This window comes from Euleptes europaea, chromosome 5 (assembly GCF_029931775.1).
Source record: "Euleptes europaea isolate rEulEur1 chromosome 5, rEulEur1.hap1, whole genome shotgun sequence".
NCBI classification, from domain to species: Eukaryota; Metazoa; Chordata; class Lepidosauria; order Squamata; family Sphaerodactylidae; genus Euleptes; species Euleptes europaea.
The window spans coordinates 47,214,944-47,233,630 of record NC_079316.1 but is presented as its reverse complement, the minus strand read 5'-3'; positions in this window follow the sequence as shown (position 1 = coordinate 47,233,630).

The following is an 18,687-nucleotide window of genomic DNA, read 5'->3' as shown; positions in this document are numbered from 1 at the left end:
GACTGCAGCCGTTAATTATTAATTTCTTTAGAAATGCATGCCTCCTCTCCAGGAACCTGCCCAAGACTGTTTACAAAACAAATATCAATCAAAACAAAATATTAAAATATATTAATTCAAATGCAGCATTTGAAAAAAACAAACCCAGCTCAGCATAAAAATTAATTGAGTCTCAAAGCAGCTTACAATCACCTCCCCCCACCCCACAACAGGCACCTTGTGATGTAGGTAGGGCTTAGAGAGTTCTGAGAGAACTGTGACTGGCCCAAGGTTGCTCAGCAGACTTCATCATGTGGAGGAGTGGGAAATCAACCCGGTTCACCAGATTAGAGTCCGCCGCTCATGGGGAAGAGTGGGGAATCAAACCTAGTTCTCCAGTCTAGAGTCTAGTGAAATTCACTACAGTGGTGGGTAATTCTTTATACAGGGCCTGAGTTTGCCTATTTAAGGCCTTATAACTTTATTGCTAGGTTTTTATTCTGTGGCAATAAATGAACCACTGCGGTCTTCATTTTTAGGCTCACCATAAACATGTGATTATTGCATCCTGTTTTAATTGCTAAACACGTGATTATTGCATCCTGTTTTAATTGCTACCTATCAACAACATAATTTTATGCCATATTTGAAGTGTTCAAAAGCATTTCACATAAATTATCTTGTAATCCTTACAACAATCCTATAATGCAAGCAAGTAAAATTATCCATGCATTGTGTTTGTGAATTTGTGTGTGTATGTGTGACTCTGGTGAGATTGGGTTTGGGGACTTTCCATCTGATGACTCATATTTTAGTGGCTACACAACGCAACCGCTACTTAGCTTGTGACCTTTCCTAACTATATTGGCATTGCCAGCCTAAGAAGGTTTATTCAGAATCCTACACAAGTCTATTCAGTGGGATTTACTCCCAGGAAAGTGTTCTTAGGATGGCACTGTTATGTGGTTGCAAGTTCTCTGAAAAAACAGTGAATTTATATATAAATGGATGGGCTTGATCCCAGAGAATATTGCAGTTCAGTCCGGTTACTGTTTACTCAAAAGAACGTTTTACCAAATTCAACAGGATGTACTCCCATCAGATTGCAGATTCAGTTGCATTTCAGTCCTCTGGAAATCAGTGAGACAAGTTAGTAACAATTAGCTTTCCCTTGCTATTGTTGTAGTTCTTCAGTGATATCATTCCTTCAGTGATATCATTCCTCTCTCCTCTACAAATACAAAGCTTAGACCTGAAACACATTGGAGTAAGTGCCCTTAAATTCTAGAAGTACACTTAAAAATACTGTTTTGTGGTCCATCAACAATATAAAAACTGAACGTGCAAATCGGGTGGACATTTTAGATTGTTGGTCCACTTTGCCCAGTTGTAAGGAAGCTGATAACAATCTCAGAGATGCCCTGGGAAATCTACAGTGAGGTATAGCCAGTAGAAGCTATTTTCATAACGAGTTGGATACTGTGAGCAGAATTTCTAAACTGGAAATAGATGGATAGCACAACCCTGTTTAATTTTCTTCGCTAAATGGGTATCATGATCCAAATGCAATGTATGCCAGTGCTTTAACAAAACTATCTTCAAAAACTATTAATGGAATGAATCCATAATACAGGATAATGCTCAGACCAGCCTATGTGTCAGCCACCCTGACAATCATTTCTAATTTCACATACTGCTGTGCGTTCTTCTCTCTCTCTCTCTCTCTTTTTCCAGTAAGGAGCTGACAAGGTCTGCAGTTTTTAATACTTCATCCCAAGAATGATGGCATAAATGGCTTCCTGCATACAAACATTTTGAAAACTTGACTTTTATTTAGGCCACAAAGTGCTGTGCTTTATTTCAACTTGGGTAGCTGCTCATGCAGTTTCACTGGTGAGGTGGGATGGTGTATTTGATGGCCCTGGTGAGAAGAGGGACTGCCTTTCCCCTTACAGTGGTCAGGTTTTGCTAACCCTTCCCCAAACTGCAGCCCTTCCCTCTGGCCCAGCTCTAGGATTGCCAACCTCCAGGCACTAGCTGGAGATCTCCTGCTATTACAACTGATCTCCAGCCAATAGAGATCAGTTCACTTGTAGCAAATGGCTGCTTTGGCAATTGGACTCTATGGCATTAAAGCCCCTCCCCTGGTGGCAAAGAGGGACCTAGCAACCCTACCCAGCTCCTTCCCCCTTTCTCCCCCACTGAATCCTGAACTGGTGCTGTGGTTGTCTCCTCCTAACTGCTGTCGAAGGTAGCTTTTCTTGCCAGCCCAACAACTGGCTTCCATCCTTGCCTCCCTGGAGGTGAGGGGCACTGTCCTTAGTTGGTTCTCCTCGTTCGTCCAGGGACACTCTCAGAGGCTACAGTGAGAAGCTGCAGCTCACAGAACGCACGGCCGATAAACTGCAGCCCAATTGGCAAGCCTCCCTCAGAATGTGCTGAATGAATGCTTATAGCTATTGAGGGGGAGAGGTCTTCCTGACAAGACCTGAATTGTGGGGTCCCAGAGAGTATGATCCTCTCTCTGATATTATTTGACATATATATGCATCCTCTTGGTGAGAACATCAGGAGGTTTGGTGTTGGGTGGCATCAATATGATGACAGTCAGCTCTTTGTCCTGCTGGATAAGCATCCTGTGTCAGGGCTCTCTGCATTATCGCAGTGCCTGGATGCGGTGGTCCAATGGTTAAGGGGAAACTGGCTGAAACTGAATCCACCCAAGATAGAGGTCATGTGGCTGGGAAATACCGAGATGATAGCTGGAGGGTCACTCCCAAGACTCAATGGTGCCAGCTGCCAGCTGCAGACTCTGTAAAGCGCCTTGGGGTTTGGTTGGATTCTGCGCTATCATTGGACAAACAAGCGTCCATGGTAGCATGGTTGGTGTTTTCCCACCTATGCTAGGCCCACCAGCTTGCTCCTTATTTGTCTGGGTCAGACCTTATCAAATTCATCCATGCAATGGTCACCTCCAGATTGGACTATTGTAATTCACTCTATCCTTGAAAATGCTTCAGAGACTACAGGTGGTCCAGAATGAAGCTGCCAGGTTGCTGCCAGGAACATCATAGTCAGTTCACATTACTCCAATTTTACGGCAGCAGCACTGGCTCCAGATCCAATTAAAGGTGTTGGTGTTAACCTTTAAAGCCCTTAATGATCTGGGACTGTCATACCTATGGGACCACCTCTCCCGTTACAAACCCCCAGTCTCCCTCTGAGGCCTCTTGCAGATGCCTGGCCCCAGGATGGCTTGGTTAGCTGTCACCAGGAGAAGGGCCTTCTCAGTTGTGGCCCCCACACTGTGAAATATATGTCTCAGGGGACACCCATACCCTGCCAGACTTGTTTAGTTTCTGCAGGGTATGCAAGGTTGAATTGTTTAGGTTGGACTTTGGAGTGTAATCCAAAAAATTGGGGTGTTTTATTAGTGGGATGGTGCAAGCTACATATTTTAATAGTTTAATATTTTAATGTTAATATTTTATATTTGTTAGCTGCTTTTATGTTGTTTTTAACTTATTTATATGCCTTTAATGTTGTAAGTCACCATGAGAACTTTTGGGTGAGCAGTGACTTAAAACAGCTAATAATTAATATAAATAAATACAATTCAGTAAGGGGGGATTTTCTTCCATTTTCTTTTAAGAATGACGGCATGGAATTGCATGCTACATTTTATTTTATTTAGTGCAATTTTCATCCCAGCCTTTCTCCCAGGGTGGTATACATAGTTCTCCCATCTTCCATTTAAAAGTTGAGAATGGTACGGGTTCAGTTTTTGGGTGCCCCTTACCAACTTCAGTCACTAACTAAGAACATCCACTGACCAACATTGACTAGATGAAAAGGAGAAACAGCGCTGAGTGTCATTCAAATGGATGACATCTGCTTCAAATCTCTGGTCTCCTCCAAGCGATCTCATATAGATATTGAATATCATGGAGAACAAAATGGAAGCATGCAATATTCTTTAGCGTGAACACCACAGTACAGAGGATGAGTATTGGTACCATAGGTTCAATCTGCCAGGTAGGGGAGGAACTACTCCAACTCCCAATATCACCATATTATCTATAAGGATACTATAGTGTGTGGTATGAAACCAGTTACAGGAAAATCAACAGAGTTGTAGTACCTCTTATTTGTTTCCACTAGACCAAGCAAGGTTAATTCAGTTCTGAAAGTCAGAGTCCAGAAGATTATTATCTACAAATTTCTGGAGCTGGGCCTTCTCTACCAAGGAGAAATAAATGGGCCACACACCATAGGAGATAAAAAAGTTATAAGACCAAGGCCGATGGTACAAAATAAAGCTAATTTTTTTTTTACTCAGAATTCCCAAAATTTCCTATTCATTTTGCCGAGAGGCTTCTTCGGGGGAATCTGTTTGTCTTGCAGTGATTTTCCAAAAAGAGTACAAGATCAGTAGTACAAGATCTTATAGTTTTATCTCCTCTACTACCCACTCAATCAGCTTGCCTAAGAAGGGAATATTGGCAACTGGCCAATCATTGCCAACATAGTTAGGGTATGAGGGGAGGTTTCCTTAGAAGTGATCTTATACCACTTCCTTCAAAGTAGCCAGGACTATTTCCTCTCCTAAAAGGTCAACAACTACTCTCTGGGACAAACTGGTTGCTTGTTTTTAGCTAGATGTCATCTATGGTAGGCAAGAATCAAATGTAAAGGTAGTTATCAACTTCTCTCAGAACATCCTATCAGGTATCCTCAGGGTGTAAGAATTTAAAATGATCCAAACAATCATTGTAAGAATGCTAATGGAATATCCTAAGTTAGAGGTGCATTCAACCTAGATTCCAAATCAAAGCAGGTGCGAGTGGTTATATCTGCAAACTGCAAAGTTATTCACAAGCATGCTAAAGTAAGCAACACAGGGTTCTGTCTGTTCACTCTATTGCTATGCAAAAGAACCCTAATGTCCACCTAGAAAAGAAACTCAGAAGCATAACATATGATATGATATGAAGCTTATTTTATATTTTTATACCCTGATTTTCTCCATAATTGGGGCCCAAAGCAACATCAATCTCCACACTATCCTTACAGCAACAATCCTCCAAGAGGATTTAAAGAATGTTAGGGGCCCAATGTTACCTGACAAGCTTACAAGGTAGAGTAGGGATTCAAACCTGGTTATCCCAGGTCTAATTCAACCACTATGCCACCTAGGCTGTCTGAAACTACCTTATAGTGAGTCAGGTTATTGTCCCATCTACATTCACTAGGAACAGCTTTCAAGTAAGGGAAAAAACTGCCAACACTTGCTACCAAGATTGCTTAACTGGAAATGCCAGGGACTGAACTTGTGACTGTGTGTTCCTGCTCTGTATGGCCTGGTCCTACACAGACCCTCTCAGAGTTCCAGAGAGGCCTGGACTATTTCCAGCTTTTGAGGCTCCTAGCTGTAATAAAAATGCAATATATAAGTGGATAAAAACAATTTGTGAAACTTATCATATGCCAAAAAAATAATAATTTAGACATATCTGAGGCCTTCTTTATGCTTGAGGGCCAAGCCAAATGACCCACCTGATCCATCCTCCCTAGGCCCTGGTCCTACATTTTTCCAGTCAATATGAGCACATGGAGCTGCTTTATTTTAAGCCAGGGTATTGGTCCATCTAGCTCAGCTGGTAATCCCCAAAAGCCTTTTGGCAGTAGAGTCTAAAGTGTCCTCCACCAACGTCATGACATCACTTCAAGTTTTTGATCTAAGTGCACACTGGCACAATTCTGGCGTGCATCAATTTCCTCTTGCTGGCACTTCACTTGCCAGTGGGCAATGAAGTGGGGCAGTGTGAGATCTCCTGCTACTTGGGTTGTCAACTCAGGGGAAGAAATACCTGGAGATTTTGGGGTGAAACCTGGGAAGGGTGGTTTTTTTTGGGGGGGGACATTTGCAGGGTATATTGCCATAGAGTCCACCCTTCAAAGCAGCCATTTTCTCCAGGGGAACTGATCTCTATTGTCTGGAAATCAGTTGGAATTACAGGAGATCTCCCTGGAGGTTGGCAACTCTACCTGCTACCCGTGGGAAACCGGTAAGCATAGTTTAGTCTGACTAGGTACTAAACCTGTGACTTCCTGCGTGCAAGTAACAAGTTCTAACATTGAGCTAACACCATTTGATAAGTTCAGAACTCTTTCACCCCAGGTTTGCCCAGGAAAACTCCACTGGCTCTGAAAAGGTACAATGGAAATGGTGCTTTTCTCCATCACTTATCATTGCTATTGAGTAAGCCATCAACAGAGTTCTAATTTGTGTCTAATCAGATTCACCTTCATTTCCTTGTTGTACCAACTTCATTTCCACCAACCGGGATGGGCCCGATTACACAGTGAGGAACGAGCAAGGACTTGAGGGGGACACCTCATTTCCCCCTACACCCCCTTCCCCACACTATTTCCTCTTTCCCTCCTCCTGGCAGCCCCCATATCCTCATTTCTCTCCTCTCCTTCCCACCCACCCACCAACAAGCCTACCTTATATCTCTCACCCATCTTTAGTTATATTGATTTGTTTACTTCATTTATGCCCCCCCTTCTCCACAATGGGGACCCAAAGCAGCTTACGTCGTTCTTGTCTCTTCCATTTTATCCTCATAACAATGCTGTGAGGTAAGTTAGCCTCAGAATGTGTAACTGCCTCAAGGTCACCCAGTGAGCTTCCATGGCAGAGTGGTGATTCAAACGTGGGTCTCCCAGATCCTAGTCTGAAATTGTAACTACTACACCACACTGGCTTTCATGTGGTGGATGCTGTTGTATAGTAGCAAGAAGCCAGTCCTGAGTAAGTCAGGGGCCCCTGTGGTTGCTGCCAGGCCTGGCCCTGATCTTGAAGACCAGAACAATCCTGAACCTTCCACCCCTACATTTACTGACAGAAACCAAGGACTGAAGACTGGCAATACTGTTACTTTTGCCTAGCAATGGCCACTGAGGGTATTCATTTCATAAAGGGACATGTGCTGCTTCTACAGGGGGAGTTTAAACCAAATGTTTTTTGTTTGTTTTTTAAATTTCAAATTTTCCTGAAACCTTCAGCATTTTTGAGGCTTGTAGAAAGATCTGTTTTGTCTGTTAATGGTTCTGCTATCTGGATCCAAGTATCTACAGATTTGGCCATTTTGAGAATAGATACATTGATTTTTAAAGCATAGAATACACACGTTTGCTGGAATAGAGTTGCCTTTTTTTCAATTGGTAAGCCATCCAAGAATGATTTCTTACAAAAGTGGATCTGATTTCTTATTTCTTATAGAATGTTTTTGGGAACAGTTCATACTTAGCAGAGGCTCAGATATACCTCCTCTTCTAATAGGTGGTTTCTTTTGTCGCTTGATGACTATTTTAAGAGTCATGATGGATTTGTTGTTGTGTCTGTATTCTACATTAAATGATGACTTCACAAGGTGGCTTGATTTCCAGCAATTTGATAAGATCTTTTAACCTGGTCCATACTTTGCCCACAAAGATATCCATGTGTTGAATGAAGGAGCTGTAAGAATATTATTTAGAGATTTGGTGGAGAGAATGTTGGGTTAAAATTAGATCCAGAGTTTTGTTCAATGATTAAACTCACTGGGAGTATTTGGGAAAGTCACTGTCTCAGCCCAAACTTCTTCACTTGGTAATCATGCGCACAAGCAGAGATATTGTAGCTTGTTTTGATCATGTGGTAGACACCCAAATAAATCTCTATGTGTTGTATTATGAGCTCTGATCCAATGAGGTTAGATCTTTGCTCAGTAATTAATTATGTAGATAGATTACCTTCACCACACATGAAGAGCTTTCTGACAGGAGCATCCCCCACGTACAGCAGACTTGCATGAACGCTGCCTAATCCAGAAATCCATAAACACTGGAGCAATCAGCATGCCAACTACTGTATTTATGGAATTCCACATGTTGTAGCAGGAACACAGGCCAGATCACTCCTACCCTCCTTCTGGCAATTATGTATTCAGGGGAAAAGGTAGATATGTAGATCATGGCAATTGTTTATATCCTGGAAAGACAGAACATGTATATATGGTTGTGTTATCTGGCCAGATGTATATCCAGGTCTCATACAACACCCCACAGCCCATATGTGTAGGATGTTCTGCTCATGCTTATCCCTGCCCATTGCCACCACGAATGGGATCAGTTTCAGGAACAGGCAGCCTGCATGGTGCTGCAATGGATGTTTCCAATAACAGTGGACTATCTTCTCAGAATTCATCCTGGTATAACATGTAATTGGGAACTTAGTTCCTGTGCAGAAGAACCCTTAGGTGACTACTCCAAGAGGAAGGAGTATAACAACTTAGTGTTCAGATCTTGCTTGCAGAGCTTTTCATAGGAGGTGAAGGACAGGTCCTGTCCTTATTCCTTTCCATGGGGACCTACACATTAGGATGTTCCCCAATCGCTCTCTCCCTGAGGCCGCAATCGTCAACACACTTCACTGGGACTCACTCCCAAGTAAGTATGCACAGCCTACTTTGTGCTCCAGTCTTTCCCTCTGAAGTATGCACAGCATACTTTGTGTTCCAGTCTTTTCCTCTGAAGAAAACAGAGCAGAAAGGAGGAGAAATTTTGCCTTGGAAGGTCATTCACTTGATATTTTTGTGCCTCCAAAGAGAAAGCCATTCAAAATAACAAATTGAGGAGACACTGATTAAGGAAACAAATGTAACCAGTCCCCCCGCATCAGTGCTTAAAATAGCTTGTATGTTTTTGATATTTGGAAGCAACCAGTTTGTCGGTTTGCTGAGTATCTTTCTTACCCACCTCTTGTCAGAAGAGGAGAATAAATGAAGAGCGGGGGGAGCGAGAGAGAGAGAAAGAGGGGCCTTTGCATAGCTTGTGCCTTTGTGCAGTGCATTCAGACTGATTTGTACCCTTTGTAGTCTTAATTATTTGTGAGAGTGGGATAACAGGAGTACGGAGCTCACCCATTATTTCCTGCATAAAAAAAGGCACACAGAAGCCGCTGATCATTTTTGAATTAGCAAACATGATACTAAAAAAAGGGGAGGGGGTTGTGTGTGTGAGAGAGAGAGCATAAAAAAATTCATTAATACCATCAGGGATTAGGAGGCTGATTAAAGTGTAGCTGTTAGCGTATGCAAATGAGCGATAGGCATTTATCGGCGCCTGTGCAAGCTGTCTCGGAGCTGTAAAGCCCACGTATGTTTTTCAGCTGATTAAAACAGTTTTAACTTCTAGAGGATTTTTTGAGGGAATAAAAAAAAATTAAAAAGCCACCACCATCTATCCTTTTCCTTTTGGCTAAATTCCTTTAAGTGCACTCCAACCATTTCCACTTGAATGCGTTCCTTTTCACTCTCTCTTCCCTTCTGAGAGCGCAAGGCAAAAAAGAATGCAAACCAAGTGTGTGTGTGTGTGTGTGTGGGGGCTAGCCTCTTCAAGAACTTGCTGTGGATGAGCCAGTGTGGTGGCTGGGTGGCTGCTTAATACACCAGTAAAATAAAACCCAGACCGATGATGAGCACTAGGCTTTGAGCCATCGAGAAGAACGCTGAAGAGCCTTAAGGCCAAGAGCAGCAGTCGCGAGCATGCCTTGCTTGTTCAGCAATCAAAAGGCCTGGAACAAGCGTGGTGCACAGGAGTTGCACTTGCAATGCACACACATGGAACTCAGGCCCAGGCCGGATCTATGGGGGGCCAAGGGGGACACCTGCCCTGGGCAGCACGCAGAGGGGGACAGCGGCAGCAGCAGATTATATAAAGAAAAAAATATTTGTATATAGCGTATAGGGGGCATAAATTTGTACTTTTGCCCCCTTAAAAAAATAAATCTCACTCTAGAATAGATATGATTTGGCTATCTAAAGATATTATATGCAAACTAGATGACCTTGAAATTTTACCGAAGGTTCTTTCAGATCATAATGCACTGTTGTTGCAAATGAATTTGGGAATTAAGAAAAACAAATCTTGGCATATTAATGAATATTTATTAAAAAATAAGAAAATTACAGACAAAATAAAAGTAGAAATACAACATTATTTTCAAGATAACATAAATAAAGGCACATCTGAAGATGTTGTCTGGGATGCGGGGAAAGCAGTGATAAGAGGCATTTTAATACAACAAAACTCGCGGTGGTTTAGAGAAAGAGAGTCAAAAAAGAAAAAAATACTGGAGGAAATTAAACAGGCGGAAATACAGTTAAGAAAAGCACAAACCAAATTACTTAAACAAGAACAGATTGATAAAATAAAAACTTGGCAACAACAATATGAGATTTTATTAACTACCGATATAGAAAGAAAAATATTATATAATAGACAAAGATTTTTTGAACATTCAAATAAACCAGGCAAAATGTTAGCATGGCAACTTAAACATAAAGAGAGGAGAAAGCCAATATTGAAAATAAGGAAGGATGGAAAAATTTTATTAGATAAACAAAAAATTACAGAAACTTTTATAGATTATTATTCTAATCTTTATACACAGGGAATAGTTTTAGAAAAAGAGATAGAAAAATATTTAACACAATTTGTATGGGATAAAATCTCACAGGAACAGAAAGAATTATTAGATGCAGAAATAACATTAGAGGAGTTAAAATCAGTAATAAAGAAAAGTAAATTAAACAAAGCACCAGGAGAAGATGGCTTCACAAATCTTTATTACAAAACTTTTATGGATCAACTATCACCAAATTTATTGAGAGTTATGAATAATTGTATACAGGGAGGATCCATTCCAAATACCTGGAAGAAAGCAAATATAGTTTTAATACCTAAACCAAACGCTGATTTAATGGAAGTTAAAAACTATAGACCAATATCATTATTAAACAATGATTATAAAATGTTTGTGATGATTTTAGCGAATAGATTGAAGAAAATTCTTAATAGTATTATACATGAAGACCAAGCAGGATTCCTTCCAGGGAGGTTAATCAATCAAAATGTTAGAGTTGTGTTAGACTTACTAGAATATGCAGAATTTGATAATACACCTTTTGCAATGATATTTTTAGATGCAGAAAAAGCGTTTGACAATGTAAATTGGAATTTTATGAGGAAAGTGTTAGAATATATGGGTTTTGGTGATAAATTTCAAAAGGTTATTGGAAATATTTATACTTGTCAAACTGCTAAGCTAATAATTAATGGAGAATTATCATCACAATTTGAAATACAAAAGGGCACCAGACAAGGGTGCCCTCTTTCACCACTGTTGTTTATTATTATTTTAGAGGTATTGATGAGAAAAATTAGAATGAATGCAGAGATTGTAGGTTATAAAATAGGGAGAAATCATTATAAAGTTAAGGCATATGCAGATGATTTAGTGTGTTTTTTAACTGATCCTATTACTCAGATAGCTGAATGGAGCAAAATGATTGAGGTTTACGGAAAACTTGCAGGCTTTAAAATAAACAAAAATAAAACTAAAATATTGGTCAAAAATATTACACTCTTGCAGCAGCAGGAATTAGCGAGAGTAACAGGTTTTGGTATAGAACATAAAGTAAAATATCTGGGAATATGGTTAACTCCTAACAACTTTAACTTATTTAAAAATAATTATGAAAAAACATGGCAACAAATAAATACCGATTTGACAAATTGGGAAAAAATACCCTTATCATTGTGGGGTAGAGTATCGGTGATTAAAATGATGGTATTACCCAGGATGCTTTTTTTATTTCAAAATTTACCGATTATTAAGGGGTTCAAAGTTTTTAAAATTTGGAAGAAGGATATTCAAAAATTTTTGTGGGGAAAAGGAAAACATAGAATAGCGTATAAAAATTTGATTCAATTAAGAGAAACAGGAGGATTAGGTTTACCTGACTTGCAACAATATTATGAGGCTTCCTGCTTTCTCTGGTTAAAAACCTGGATTAAATTAGAAAATTATCGATTATTAGAGTTAGAAGGGTATAATCTTCGATATGGCTGGCATGCATATCTGTGGTATGAAAAGGAAAAGGTAAACAGAGATTTTAAAATTCATATTATTAGAGCTGGGTTATTTCAAATTTGGACAAAATATAAGAAGACTTTAGAAAATACGACCCCGGGGTGGATTAATCCAATAGAAGCTTATATGAAGAGGGGAAAACAATTAAACTTAGATATAGAGATATATAGGGGTATTATTGAATGGAAGGAGAGTAAATGGGCTTTAAAAAGCAGGGAAGAGTTAAATATAAAAGACTGGTTTTTATATTATAAACTACAAGATATTTTTAATAAAGATAGTAAACTTGGATTCAGTAAAAATAAATCCGAGTTAGAAAAGATATTAGATAAAGGAAATAAAGGATTGATTGGTAGGATGTATAAATTATTGATGACTATTAATTTAGAACAAGAAAGAATTAAACCAGTCATGATCAAATGGATGCAGGATTTAGGATTCAATATAGACCTGGATAAATGGGAAAATTTATGGAAGAGGGAGTTTAAATTTACAATAACTAATGAAATTAGAGAAAATCTCTATAAAATGTTTTATAGATGGCATATAACCCCATTTATGATATCCAAAATGAACAGTCAAGATAAAGGAATCTGTTGGAAATGTGGAAAAGAAAGAGGAACTTATATGCATGTCTGGTGGACTTGTAAAAAAATCAAAAATTTTTGGAAAAAAATAATAAAAGAAACAAATAATTTGATTAATAGTAAAGTGAAAAGAAAACCATTATTTTGTTTATTGGGAATACCCACAAACGATATTCATGATCGGGATAGGATTATTTGTCAATATAGTTTTGCTGCTGCAAGGATTGTGATAGCGAGAGTATGGAAACAAACAAGTAAACCCTCAATTACAGAATGGAGAGAGAAAGTGTGGTTATATATGAGGATGGCCAGATTAACAGAAATTCTGCATGGAAATGATTTGGAAGAATTTAAGTTAACATGGTTTAAGGCTACCTCATATTGGGATAAGTTGGCAAAAATGGATTTTACTTTGTTATTTAGTGAGCTATAGAAAATTATTCTTTAAGCAATATTAGAATTTAGATAAATAAATAAAGCTACCGGACACTTCTATGGAAGTCATGGTGATGGGTCACTTTTGGTGGGTGGGGGGAAAGGGTATTTTTCTTTTGATGAATGTATTAAAAAATGAAATGTATTCAATATGTTATGTGAATACCCTTTTATATCTATATATGTATTTTTTTTCTTTCTTTTTTTCTTGTTTCTTTTTTCTTTTCTTTTTTTTTATATTGTAAAATTCAATAAAAAATTATAAAAAAAAAAAAAAATGTAGATATGGTCCTGATGGAGCTCTCTCATAAGCAAAACTGCATCACGAGTGTTGCCCATAGCAAACATGATGGCCACAATCCAACATATTTAAGCAGGGACCATGGCTCAATGGTACAAACTCTGATTTGCCTAAGGGAAGTCCCAAGTTCAATTCCTGGCACCTCTAGTTAAAAAGATCAGGTAGTAGGTGATGGTGAAAGACCTCTACCTGAGATTTAGGAGAGCTGCTGCCAATTAAAGTAGATACTGCTGACCTTGATAAACCAATGGTTTGACTCAGTCTCATGCGTTCATATGATTCTGCATTGGATCACAGCTGCAAGGTGTAAAAGGGCCAACATAAAGTGCAATGTAGTGATTGCAGTGTCAGAATATAGCTGAGTAAACCTCAGATCCTCACTCATGAATTTACTTGGCGACTTTGCACCTGTCACTCTTTTTCAAAATAAAATAAAAGTCCAGTGGCGTCTTAAGGGCTAATAACATTTATTTCAATATGAGCTTTCACGAGTCACAGCTTACTTCTTTCAGCTTACCATATCTCACATGGTTGTTGTGAGGATAAAATGCAGGTGGGAGCACATGTGAACCAGCCTGAGCTCCTTGAAAGACAAATGGGATAACAATATGTATGATGGGCATATAATAGTGAGGCCTGATTGGCTGTACTGCCCTTCCCATGCTCATTGTGGGACACATGGGAGTAAAACTAGTGTAAGCTCAATAAGCATGACTGCTGTATAAAGATGTTCGTGTCTGAGGAGTATGCTACTGGATCAAACCAGACCTGTTCCTTCTGCTCAAAGTTTTAACTACTGTTTATCTTGCCTACTTCTGTTGTCTTTTCAGTCTTGATCCTCCTCAAGAATGTCTCTGGAGAGGCAGCACATCCATTTTCCAAGTAAATATTTACCCATGCTCACTAAACTGCTGGCTCAGACTCTGAACTACAGTGCTGCCTTGACTCAGTGTTCTGCTTTGGATGGGACCATCTGTTTTCATATCATGCTGCAATCTGACTCTGGAAATCTCATTGGAGTTTTAAAAGCAGCAGACGAGGAATGTGCTGAGGGCGGATAGGAAAGTGGTTAGAAAGAAGCTTCTCTAGCATTATCCACACTTGTGACTAGTCTGCAATGGATGCATTTATTTATTGAAAACTCGTCTATCCTGCCTTTTCACCTTGGATCCAAGGCCACAAATTAAGCAAGCTATTTATTTACACATTACTCTTTTGTTTTGCCTTTCCTCCAAAAAGTTTGTAAATGCGCTGCCCCTCACCATCTTCAGATTAGAGGAGTCCTGTAGGGAATTATTTTCCAGACTTTGGATCAAGTGACACATGGCAACATTTTCCTCCTTGCCACTTGAAAAAAAGTTGCAGATGATGCATTTCCCAAGGGGTCACATGCACACTGTGATAAGTTTTCATTCACCCCACTGCTTCAGCATGAACTGTAATGTGACCGCAGGGATCTGATTAAAGAAGAACAACACAGAATAGGATTTTGCTGCAACAACAATGCCTGAGACCTAGTGCAGACACTGATGCCCCAGCTATGCCTGTGGTTGCTCCTATCTCCAATATGGGGGCAGCTGCATGCCCATAGGGAAAATCAGCTTGTAGATTTGTGCTGGTATGGACATAGCTGTAAGGGCTTTGGAGAGAACATTGTAAGACTAGGGCTGTTATCCAGCAGTAATGACCTACCAGACACTAAGCTGCTTCACCACATGTACCAAAGTCTGCTGTGGGGAAATAAGCCTTTATGGGCTACATATTGTGCTAGACAATTGTGAAACAAAACATTAAATCCATTGAAACAAAACAATTGCAAGAGTAGCTATAGGTGTTTTATGCATGGTCGCTTAATCCTCCTTTATTCCCTGTTTCAGCCAAGAACAAATTTTTGGGTATGCACGTTACCTCATTCCTTGGAAGCTCAATGCTGCTTCAACGCAACATGAACCATAGTCACTCAACCCAAGGATTATATCTGAAATGGAAATCTCAACTCTCAGACCCCAACTTTTAAAGCTAACTATGTGAGTTTGGCAAATAACTATGAACTGCAATGCGAAAGCTGGCACATCATCAAGATGCAGGTGACTTTTGGTCATACAAATGGTATATCTAACTCAATATAGTTTGCTTTGATAGGCAGTGGCTCTCTGGGATTTCAGATGTTAACTGGAAATACCAGGGATTCAATTTGGGACCTTCTGCATCCATAGCATTTTTCCTGCCAATGAGTCACAGCTCCTCTCAGGCATGTTTTGTGATAAAGCCCTCTCCCCCCACCCCACTCAGTCCCTGTAAGCAGGGCTGGTCTCGGTCAATCTGCAACACTGAATCTTACCATTGCATGCAGTTGTGTCATTTAATTATTTTCAACTCTGCATTAAATTTCATTGCAATGCTTGTTTAAAGCAGCCAGCTTTATTATTTATGGTGTTAGCCACTTTGCATCTCCTGGGCATATAGCCTATGAATGTAAAAGCCAAAAACAGGACTGGCCTTCTGCAAACAGTGGAAATGTATGCAGTGATCCTTGTAGTGGAAAGAATCATTCTTTGCTTCTCCACAAGTGAATCTGCCAAGGGCAGTAATCTGCAGTTAATGAGACCAGTTCTTTTAGGAAAACATCCAATCAAATTTGAAATATTCAAGCAATAAGGAACTTATCTCTTCCTATGGGAAAATTCCAAATGGTTAATTACTCCCATTGTGCATTCTTTCTTATTTGGCATTCTGACTTCTAACTTCCAGCCATTAGACCTTGTGATGCTCTTGCAAAGAGCTCCATAATATCAGAAGGCTTCTTCCAGTTCAGATCCTTGTATCAACTACTTTTCATTTGACATGAAAGCTAGTAGCATCTGAATGAAATCTAAAGGTCTACTAGAGGGGCTAGTGTAAATTAATCAAAGAAAGAGTAGAAAAAAACGATGATAAGGAAGGGCTAAGTATAGCCTCACAGATTTGAGAAGTTCCTCTTCAGAGAAGGAGCCTGAAGAAGCATGTTGCCCAGGTTTCGTGGGGGCATTACTGATGGATCATCTGGAGAAGGGGGTAACATTTGTGGATTTCTTCGCTGAAGAAAAGGCAGGATCAACCTCACAGATTTTCCTCCATTCATCACCAACCTGTGGGTTTGCTTCTTTTCCAAACATCTTTAGATGCCAGAACCCAGAATTCCCCCTTCATACTCAAAAGTGGCTAAAGATGCAGAAAAGCAGTTACTGACATTATCATGATGGGTAGCCATGTTAGTCTGTCAAAAGCAGCAGAAAAGAGCAACTTAAAGACTAACAAAACCTCTGGCAGAGTATGAGCTTTCACGAGTCACAGCTCACATTATCAGAGTGCATAAAACCAGGTGGGAAGGATAGCACTTTAATAGAGAGCTAATTTTTGCTAGGGAGGTTGGACTTGAGTCACAACAGTATTTTAACGTTTAATGGGCCACTGATTCATACTGAAACCTTTTAAAGGCTGTGTATTAGTTGGTACCAGTCCTTTACCCATTACCAATGCTCTGTCCATGGTCCTGACAAACTGTCGGCCATCCAGATTCCTGACTTTAATTGTTTACTAACTCCTGCTTCTGACCTGCCAATACTTGAATCCACTTACTCCAAAGCCTGATGGCATTCACTTTGATTCTACCATTAGGAAGCAGTCCTCCATAGGTCTGAGACTTAAGCAATGAATTATCCCATGATTCTACCATCCCCCCCCTTTCTGGTCCCCATTTAGTCTTGACTTACAACCAAATTCTGTCTAGACTTACAACCAAATCCCATGTAATGATGGCAGTTCCATGAGTTTTAACACAGAATTTCCCCAATAATACAGAAAGAGAGGACCCTCAATTTTACAGCAGAAGGGATGTGTGGGTGAAGAAGGTTCCTCTCTACACATGCTGTTTTCCTAGCCAAAGGCACCCAATACTGAAACTAAACTAAGGAGAAAAGCTGCAGGGAAGTAAATGATGAATGGGGAGAGGGCTCTGCATTCCTTCTTCATGCCCTTCATCATATATTAAATATGTGAATGAAAGTACTTCATATATTTTCAGGAGGACAATTAGGCTGGGCTTTGCGGGGGGGAGAAACCAGGGGAAAGAAACTATAGAACTGGGGAACAGCCATATTCTCTTAATGCTGTATGGATACCAAGAGACAAGCCCCCAGCTTTCAGGAGAAGCTACATGAGCATCACCTCTTTTGGGTTTTAAAGGTCAGAACCAATGCCTTGATTGTGACTGGAGGACATGTGGAAGCCCCCTGTATATTAGAGTATTAATGAAAAGACAGCAGGTATGATAGAGACCTGAAAAGCAGAAAATGCCAGTATTGTAGACAAGTAACACCAAGGAGGATTATTTTAGTATCAGTTAATTGAGGTGAAACAATAACTAAAAAGACTTCCAAATCATTTAGATAAACATAGTACCACAGGGACAAATCAAGACATCTTCCCTTCAAGATAATGATTCCACGGCAGCCTAGAAGACTTATTTAAGTGTGTAAAAATAATAAGCAAAGGAGAATGTGTTGATATAATTTATCTGTGCTTTTCTTCAAGACTCCTTTGACAGATTCCCTCCCAAGAGGCTATTAAAGGAAACTAAGTAGTCATGGTGTGAGAAGCAAAGTGCTGCTATGGATTAAAAACTAGCTCAGAGTAAGAATAAATGGTTGATTTTCAACATGCCAAATATTTAACAGTAGGGTGTCCCTAAGATTTAGAGTTGGGCCAATGCTCTTCAACATATTTGTAATGAACTAGAGTAGGATGTGAGCAGGCAAAAAATATTCTTATATGACACATTGGTTTACTAACTGGGGTGGGGGGTGGGGTTGTGTCATTGGTCTTTAAACCCCAACACGTCTGTTAGTTTAAAATGTAAGGTGTGTGGTGCTTTGGAGTCAAAGCAGAGAGTGTCACAAAATGGGTGTGTTCTTTGGCAAGTCTTTTGGCAAGTTCTTTGGCAAATGGGAAAGAAAAGCTATATTACACCTTACTGGTTTGTGCCTTCTTAGTTTTTCAAAGGTGTCTGGTGTCACTTTTTTGTTTTTGCACTGAATGTGGAAACTCTAGAGTAGGGGGCAGTTTGAATGCAAAGTCTGCACTGAAGCATCACAAGGGCCAATTTAAATGACTGCTAAAATGTTTCCATACAGTGGTGCTTCAGAGGGCCATTACATCTGAAATCTTCTGATTATGTGAATGCATCCAGTTGCATGGAGAGACTCCCATGCTGTAAATTGGCAGAAGAGGTATTTAGATCTAGAGGTCTACCAGTATCCAGACTGAATTCTGGAATGTATTTGTTTATGTATTGATTAAGTTCATTCCTTTCATGCCTCTCTAGCATATGGATAAAGGCAATTGATGGAGTCTAGAAAGGGACA